The sequence below is a fragment of the Pseudochaenichthys georgianus genome, chromosome 3 (assembly GCF_902827115.2).
Source record: "Pseudochaenichthys georgianus chromosome 3, fPseGeo1.2, whole genome shotgun sequence".
In the NCBI taxonomy this organism is placed as follows: Eukaryota; Metazoa; Chordata; class Actinopteri; order Perciformes; family Channichthyidae; genus Pseudochaenichthys; species Pseudochaenichthys georgianus.
Genome location: NC_047505.1, coordinates 5994734 through 6003528, shown reverse-complemented (window position 1 = coordinate 6003528; position 8795 = coordinate 5994734).

Below are 8795 nucleotides of genomic sequence, written 5' to 3'. Positions count from 1 at the left end.
GTTGATGCGGATAAATCCAAGCAGAAAAGTGCTTTATCTTTGAGAGGAAAGTCGGGTGAAAATGTTTAGGCTACACGTGTATACAATTAAAATAACATTTTATTTTGCTGTTGACTTTCGCGCACTAGCTAAGATGGTTGCCCTAGCCAACTAACTAGCTAACGTTACCTTATAGCCTCTTGCCGCTTGTAAATAACTGTACACCAAAAATACACACTCAAGAAGAATGTTATAATGTTATTATAACATATATTATTTATGAACACTGGGTGGCGGGGTTTAGCTGCACCGGGTGGATATAAAGAGGTCATAGGTGACAGGAGAGGAAGGGACACAGAAGGAAGAGAGCATACCGATTCCACCAGCCCGGCAGATGCTCATCACAACAATTAACCCTGGTATGTAAAGCTGAATAAAACCTCATTATAAACTACAACAAAGGACCGGAAACTCATCTGTTTGTGTCTGCGTCTGGATCACTCTTCAGCCCTTCTGTGAAAGTAACGGCAAAAATATATAGGACATAGGAAAGGAAATTGCCATTACATTAAGTGGAATCGTACTCTCGGAGTAAAACTGGACAATAAGAATCACTTCACCATGGATTAAGGATCGTTTTCACCGGAAACAAACAATTGGATTATTGCACAATCGACATCGTCATCACGGATCAGCTGCACACGCCACAATCAGCTTGAGATTGTTCCCACCTGCGCTCACCGGAGAGGCTGAGAGCCAAGATTGGGAATGGTATGAGCTATTGGTCAAACAATACAATCATGATTTCAAGGAAAATACAAGCAAGGAAACAGAGGAAATGTCCAGAGAAGACAAACAATTCCTGAACATTATGAATCACTCTGAAAAAATGTCAGATGCCAAAGAGCATGGCGATGTTGTAGCAGACGCCAAAGAGGATGGCGATGTTGTAGCAGACGCCAAAGAGGATGGACATGTTGTAGCAGACGCCAAAGAGGATGGACATGTTGTAGCAGATACCGAACCAGAAGTGAAAGTGGATACCGAACCAGAAGTGGAAGTGGAGATGTCAGATGGACACTACTGCCTAGACTTGCCATTCAGACAAGAAAATCCCAGCTTGCCCAACAAACACCTTACCGAGCAGCTCATCTGCGATGTTGCAGTTATGGTATCAGGGCACCGGCTGAATCCAAGTGACAGACCTGAAGAAGTGACTGACTCATCAATGCAGGAGCCCTATAAGGAGAGGCTTGGAATTGGGTGAAAATAAAACCCACAGGTTCTCTAAGCACTGGACGGGATGGCAACACGACTGCTTCAACCTAAGAACAGCAAAGACTGATGACCCTTAAAATAAGGGAGAAGAAAGGAAACTAAACATTCTTTAAGAACACATACACACCATTTGTATAGCTCCTTTATTATTTATTGGTAATTGTTTTTGTTTTATACTAAAGCCAATTAGGGACCGGTGTGTAGGAGCCATTTTATGGGTGTTGTTGGTGTGTCAGTTTATTTAAGTTATATGTATGGTGCAATATTATTTATGAACACTGGGTGGCGGGGTTTAGCTGCACCGGGTGTATATAAAGAGGTCATAGGTGACAGGAGAGGAAGGGACACAGAAGGAAGAGAGCATACCGATTCCACCAGCCCGGCAGATGCTCATCACAACAATTAGAACTCTACAATTAACCCTGGTATGTAAAGCTGAATAAAACCTCATTATAAACTACAACAAAGGACCGGAAACTCATCTGTTTGTGTCTGCGTCTGGATCACTCTACAGCCCTTCTGTGAAAGTAACGGCAAAAATATATAGGACATAGGAAAGGAAATTGCCATTACAAACTGCATGGTCTTATTTTTATCTTGGTTTTATAGAAATTATAGATAGACATGCACCCCTGCGTACATTTAGAGTGAAGGGACGAGACAATCCTTGGTTTTCTGCTGAACTGTCCAGTCTCCTGCATGAGAAACAAGGCCTGGGAAAAGGCTAGGAAATCAGGCTCAGAGGTAGAATGGCTGCGTTTTAGGCAGCTAAGAAATAGCTTCACTTCACATCTCAAAAGTGCTAAATCTAAGTATTGTCTGTCAGTAACCACAAAGAACCTGAACAACCCTAGAACATTCTGGAAAGCCATCAAATCGATATCCACCGGTGATATCCGTAATGAGCTACCTCCGTGCCTTACCACAGCATCTGGCACTATATCGGATAGGGCTACCATGTTAAATTGTTTTAATGAGCATTTTGTGTCCTGTGGCTCTCTGTTTCATTCTGTTTCTAATTCTGCTTCTGGGAACACCACAGTCGGTGACTTTCAGTTTTACTCCTTTTACTGTTGATGTTGTTCGTGAAGTCTTAACCAAGCTAGATCCTAAAAAGCCGGCTGGTCCGGACAACGTAGAACCCTTCTTTTTAAAGATAGCTGCAGATTGTATTGCTCCACCTCTTACTACTCTTTTTAACCTCTCTCTCAGCACGAACAAAATCCCAAAAGTATGGAAGTCAGCTTATGTCCTGCCACTACTAAAAGGAGGGGAGGCCACCTTATTAAACAATTATAGATCCATCTCTAGCTAAGTTCTGGCTAAGGTTCTTGAACGACTAGTGAGTGAACAAGTAAAGGAGTTTTTATGTACAAATGACATCCTGTCTAAACATCAGTCAGGCTTCAGAAAGCAACATAGCACCATCACTGCCACAATGAAAGTGGTAAATGATATTACGAGTATTTTAGATAATAAGCAGAGTTGTGCAGCTCTATTTGTTGACCTATCCAAAGCTTTTGATACTGTCGATCATTGCATTTTGAAGCAGAGGCTGGTCAGTATTGGCCTATCCAGCCATGCAGTGGGTGGTTTGTGAACTACCTCTCTGAAAGGTCCCAATGTGTTCAGTTTGATGGGCTGTCTTCTGAGTGGTTAAACGTCACTAATGGTGTACCACAAGGTTCAGTTTTAGGTCCGCTATTATTCTCGATCTACATTAAGAGTTTAGGTGAAAATGTCGAAGGAGCAACCTTACATTTTTATGCGGACGATACCGTTATGTACTGTGCAGGTCCCTCGATTAACGAGGCTGTTGTTAAATTACAGGCTGTTTTTAACATTATTCAGGCTCGGCTCTCTGAGCTTAAGCTTCTTTTAAATGTGGATAAAACCAAGGTAATGCTCTTTTCTAAAGCTAAAAATACACCGGAGACTGCTTTGGATATTGTAACTACGCGAGGAATAAAACTTGAAGTGGTTACCGGTTACAAATACCTGGGTATCTGTCTTGATGATTGTCTCACTTTTAAATTTCATGTAAATAACCTGCTTAAAAAGCTGAGGGTTAGGCTAGGTTTCTTTTACAGAAATAAGTCCTGTTTCTCGCTTGAGGCCAGGAAAAGTCTAGTCACTGTGACCTTTTTACCTGTGCTGGACTATGGTGATTTGTTATATATGAATGCACCTGCCCATTACCTGAGCAAGTTAGATGCTGCGTATCACAGTGCACTGAGATTTTTGACAAATTGTAAAGCACTTACGCATCACTGTACCCTGTATACCAAGGTGGTTATGCCATCACTTACTGTACGGAGGCTCAGTCACTGGTACTTTTTTATTTACAAAGCCATGTTGGATAAACTACCATCTTATATCTGCTCCCTGATCTCTCTGCGAATTGAAAGTACTTATTGCCTGAGATCGCATGCTGTGGTTTTATTAAATGTGCCAAGTGCTAGGACTGTCTTAGGGAAGAAAGCTTTTAGATGTGCAGCTGCACTAACATGGAACAGTCTGCAAAAAGAATGGAAAATTACCAAGCTAGTACCACTACATGTTTTTAAAGCTCGGTTGGATGCTACAAAATTAGATGCTGTTGGTACCTGTACATGTGGTTAAATATGTAAATTGTAATCCCTGTACATTTTGCTGTATGATGTCCTTTTGTTGTTCTGTTGTTTATGTTTGTATGTCTTCTTGTGGAACCTACTGCTGCAGGTCTCCCTTGAAAAAGAGATCATTGATCTCAATGGGATTTTACCTGGATAAATAAAGGTTTTGAATTGAATTGAGAATGTGGAGTAAAAGTCAGGGCATTGTGTAAAACGTTTTTTCCTACATTGGTCGCAACCATGTTCCCCTGTCAGTTCTGTGGTAATAACTGTTTAACAATATTGGCCTATAAGACACATAAGAGTTCATAAAAATACCCATAATTTATGCTTTAAGTGTGTTTTGTCTTACTCAAAAGAGCATATATGCTCATTTTGAGCTGCTTACTGACATCAATGTGCTTGGAACTCAGCATGGAGGAATGTGGGAGATCCATCAAAGAGTTCTTCATGAAGATACCTACAAATAAGGAAGTTGAGGATGTGCTCTCCAATGGTGACAAAAATGAGATAGGGCTCCGCATTCTGCAGCTGCTCATGGCACACTTTAGAGAAGACCTTACGGCCCGTCTACACTACAGGCATCGAAAAATGCTTTCAACGCTTCGCCCATTGTAGTAGAGCTGACTCTCTTATATATATTAAACTGGCAATTTCCCCAAACAATTATAAATGACCAAAATTGATACAAATTAATGTTCCAAACTTGGTAATCTCTTTAAACCTGAAATACCCAAATTACCCTTTTTTAGACTACAATGTGTTCCTTATAGTTTTCTATTCAGTCTCTTTCTCTCAAGACTATTCTGATTTCAGGCGCTTCATCGGTATAAATCCGTAGAGAGGCACGAAGGCAGCCCAGGGTAAGGTCGTCTCCAAGAAGTCTGGACGGATTGTCCAGAAGAAGTCTGCCACGGTAAACACACATGTGTCCGTCTTAATAAAGAAACTAATGGACTTTGAGTGGGACTTCATTTAGCTTGAACTCAATCAACACAAAAAGACAATCAGCACAAAACAAAAGCAATGAAGGAAAGTAAAAGTTTAAAGTAAGATTTTATATTTCAAGATGTTCGTATAAGGTTCATAAGTTAAACATTTCAGCAGCAAATTCAGAGAAATGTCTTTTAAGTGGTTTACGTCACAGAATTCTTTGTATCATTTATTATTTGTTCGTATTATTTTATCTTGAGTATTAAGACACATTGTTTAATGCAAGGTCTCCCAGGCTATTATCAGATTTTATTTTGCTATGTTTCTCTGGATTGTCCAACATTTTTGTATTTTGGAAAAGCATTATTTATGTTGACACTGTCCTCTGTTTCTGATCTTAATTGCTTTACTACAGTTATCATCCCACCATGGCACACTCTTTTTCCGTTTACCTCCAGTACTCTTTGGAATAGTGTCTTCTGCTATCTGTATAATGACTGTAATTAACTGTTTATCATATTCCTCCACCTCTAGTGTGTCTTCTCCTGTTAGTTCTGTACATCTATGTTGGCAACATTTTTGGAATGCATCCCAGTCTGCTTTATCGAGCTTCCATCTTAGTGTTCTCACTGCCCCAGATTGTTGTGTCTCTATCGGTCACTATTGGATAGTGATCACTACCTATTGTTGAATGGTTTAAAACTTCCCAAATGCTAATACCAGCAATCTCAGTCAGATCGATTGCACTTTCTGTATTCTGTGAGCTGTTATATATTGTGCCTTTTCCATCGTTAATACACACTAAGCCCTTTTCATCCATATACTCCTCTATTATTGACCCATTTGCATCAGTGACGTTACTCCCCCAGAGCGTGCTGTTGCTGTGTGCATTAAAGTCACCACACCAAATAATGTTCCCTTGTGCCAATCCACCTGCCTCATTTAATTTACCAGAATTTAGTCTATTACAGGGATTGTAATAATTTGTTATTATCAGACTGTCCCTTCCAGTCCAGACTTTAATAACGATTGATTCCTGATCTCTACCTTTATAAATAATATTATAACTAACTCCATTCTTTATAAATGTTGCTACACCTCCACCTTTCCCGGAGTCCCTATCATTTCTGATTGCAGTGTACCCACCTAATACAAATCCCATTGTGACTTTAACCACGTCTCCTGTATGCAAATTACGTGAGGTTTATCCGGTAAATTTGTGACAAACTTTTTGAATTATTTTTCCCTTTAAACTGTGGGTTTTCTCCGGAAGTTTTTCCTTGTACGATGTGAGGGTCTAAGGACAGAGGGTGTCATATTGTCATACTGATATTCTGTAGACACTGTGAAGTCCACTGAGACAAATGTAACATTTGTGATATTGGGCTGTATAAATAAACATTGATTGATTGACCATTTGCGACAAGACCTCTTGCATTTCACTGTAAAATAACTAACATTATGAAGATCCACGACCCCATGTCTGTGAGTTATGGCCAGGGCTGCACATAACTGGTGCGCGTGCGCAGGTGCGCGTGATAGAAGAGAGAGAGAGAGAGAGAGAAAGATATTTGCGAGTTGCATATTAACTGAGGGCCGGCCCGTAGCACTGGCGTTATAGATGTTCACCTAGGGCGGCCAGATCTGTGAGGCGCTGCGCTGACAGCTCTGGGAGGGAAAAAAACATTTGTAACCGGTGGCGCTCATCCTAATTTTCGGCCTTGATGTAACAATATTCATAATTAAGTAAATGTAACACCCTTTTCACCCGTGTTACACGTTTTCATTTGCCCTGTACTATGGGCGCTGTAAGTGATGAAAATGGGGGATGTTGGCTTATCTGGGGCCCGCCAGCTCACAGCCAAAATGCGAGTGAGCGTGGGAGAGAGGGAGGGTTGTTAGGGCTCTTGTTATTAGAATCCGGTGCTAGCTGCTCTAACGGATATAAGAAGAAGATGTTATATCCAGGGCTGCACATAACCTCCGCCAAAAAAAGAGCACCGGGTCATTTGGAAAAAGGCGCATTTGCGTACCATAATTGAGAGAGGAAGAGAGAGAAGGGAGAAGAGAAAAGAGAGGAGAGAGAGAGAAAGATATTTGCGAGGTGCATATTAACCAAGCGGCAAACTGTGGGGTAGAGCCGTGAAGCCAATACGGAAGTGTCACACACTGCAGTTCATATATTGGCCGATAGGCGATGGCTGCAGAAAGGCGCAATTTCCATAGACCCCCATGTTAAAATGCCCAACTTTACAGCAGAAAAAACATGTTTCTCTCCCTGGCTCCATACATTTTTATTATCGATATAGTTAGATTCCACCTTCATGATTAGGATCTGAGAGTGAATTGTTTTCTTTTATTTATATTAGGTCTTAAAGTGTGTGCATAAATTAGGGCGTGGTCACATTGAGTGACGGCTCTGTCAAGTGCCTGCCGCTGTTAGCTTCTTGTCTCTCTGCTAGCTGCTCCGTGAAGCTAGCTACAGGGACTCTGCCTACTCAGCTCATCCAGTAAACACAACTTGTAGCCGGCCGTGGTTGTTTGTTCTTCATGCTTATATATCGGACTATTGTGTACGGTGGCCCTGAAGTGCAAGACACCACAGCATTTCAGAAAACACCACAGCATTTCACAAAACACTACAGCATTTCAGAAAACACCACAGCATTTCAGAAAACACCACAGCATTTCAGAAAACGCCACAGCCATTTCACAAAACACTACAGCATTACAGAAAACACCACAGCATTTCAGAAAAACACCACAGCATTCACAAAACACTACAGCATTTCACAAAACACCACAGCATTTCACAAAACACCACAGCATTTCACAAACACCACAGCATTTCACAAAACACCACAGCATTCACATTGGACGGAAAGGGTATTCCTTTAGGGAGAACACTTCTTGTTTGTGATTGGACAGAGCCAGCCAGAGAAGCACTGCTGTGATTGGTGTTTTTGCTGCCATTCAAGAAATGACGCTTGTGATTAGCCCAACACATCCAGCCGTTAGCTCAGCTGTTAGCACACACTCAGAGCTCACAGCTCCTCATATCTGTTCAGAAACTGGACAAAAGTTAAACATGTACAAACCACAGGACTGTCTATGTCATGGTGAATACAGTCGCTGCTTTATTTATGTCTGTATGACGTTGTGTGAGCGTGGACGGAGCAGCTACAGGTTCGTTTAGCCTGATGGATCCGATTCCGATAGGATTTACATGGAGATACGGCCCGCCCCCTCTCCAGCGTCTTGTTTGAATGACAGGAGTAAATACAGAATTAATGCTTTATTAACTCATGGTTTTTAAGGGGCTTATCTCCATGTAAATACTATGGTAGACCACCCAATATTCGCATCGCTCTAATCACTCGAGTTTCACCGCGGCTGTCAGCTGTGTTTGCTCCTGTCAATGCTGTCATTCAAACAAGAGGCGCTGGAGAGGGGACGGGGCGTATCTCCATGTAAATCCTACAACAAAATGAACATATTTGACCGTGATTTAATTGTAATACACGTTTCAAAGTGATGCCGAAGTAACTACATACTGATAGCAGTTAGTACAAACCATGATTTAACGCTTTGACAAGTCTGCAAACAAGACGGCAGGCGAAAAGCTTTTAAAATGCGTGTTTTCTGAATCGGATTCATCAGGCTAAACTAACCTGTAGCTGCTCCGTCCACACAATAACATCATACAGACATAAATAAAGCAGCGACTGTATTCGCCATGACATAGACAGTCTGTGGTTTGTACATGTTTAACTTTTGTCCAGTTTCTAAACAGATATGAGGAGCTGTGAGATCTGAGTGTGTGCTAATGGCTGATGTGTTGGGACCATACGTTGTGGGACCATGGTTGGGACATATTTCGCTGTCGGGTGTTGACCAATCACGAAGCGTCATTTCTTGACTGGCAGCAAAAACAACCAATCACAGCAGTGCTTCTCTGGCTGGCTCTGTCCAATCACAAACAAGAAGTGT